This window comes from Branchiostoma belcheri, unplaced genomic scaffold (assembly GCF_001625305.1).
Source record: "Branchiostoma belcheri isolate BF01 breed outbred unplaced genomic scaffold, Haploidv18h27 scaffold65, whole genome shotgun sequence".
Classification (NCBI taxonomy): domain Eukaryota; kingdom Metazoa; phylum Chordata; class Leptocardii; order Amphioxiformes; family Branchiostomatidae; genus Branchiostoma; species Branchiostoma belcheri.
In genome coordinates, this window is record NW_017804298.1 from 972,947 (window position 1) to 973,818 (window position 872).

An 872-nucleotide genomic window follows, 5' to 3' on the forward strand; every position below is an offset into this window, starting at 1 on the left:
TTTGAAAGTTTCATACCTCACAACACCATGGATGATTGAAATAAGAAAGCCAGGTTTGATGCCAGCTATCGTTACAATTTCCTAGCATTCTTGGGATTTTAAAAAATCGACGAAATGTTGAGTATTGTATTATGTGAAAAACACAACATTCGTCCAAGGCCATGTTACCTTGCTGTCCCGTCATATCGGAAGATACTCTGCTGTGTCGCTGAATGCAAACTTATTCCCATCCAGTGAATAAATAAAAGACACATATAAGGATCATATTCATGTTATTCTTTGTTGCTCACGACCGTTGATTTTTGGCTGGTACACCTCGAAGCGTGGCCGTGTCACCAACTGACCGTAAACTGGTCCTGCACGTAAACTGGTAACCTTGCGTTAACGTTAACGGTAATAGTTATAGCTTTGTAAATCTGTAGCATTACTGAAATTCTTCAAAATATCAATCTTTTAAATATGTTCGGACCGTAAAACTTTATCGGTCCGGTCCAAAAAAACCGAAACGTCGGTGGACCGGTTTTTTGACCGGAACAAAAATCCATATTTGTTGTTACTGAATAACTGATGATCACTACATACAAAGAAGCCTGCCAGGAAAATGAAATCCAGCCTTCAATAAAGAAGTTTCCTTAGTCTCCGTCTCTCTCATTTTGCAACAATATTTTCCCGTATTTTGCTACCGATAGTCATCTAGAAATCATAAAGGACAAGTCTACGGGCCGTGCTTGGTTCGGATCGAGCCGAAAATCAGATTTTACACCATATGGTCACAATGTGATGCACGTAAATTTTCACTCGAAATGAGAAATTAACGCCCAACAAAACGGACCATTAGGTTCCCAGTGCTGTATTTCTCTTTTGTTCATGTG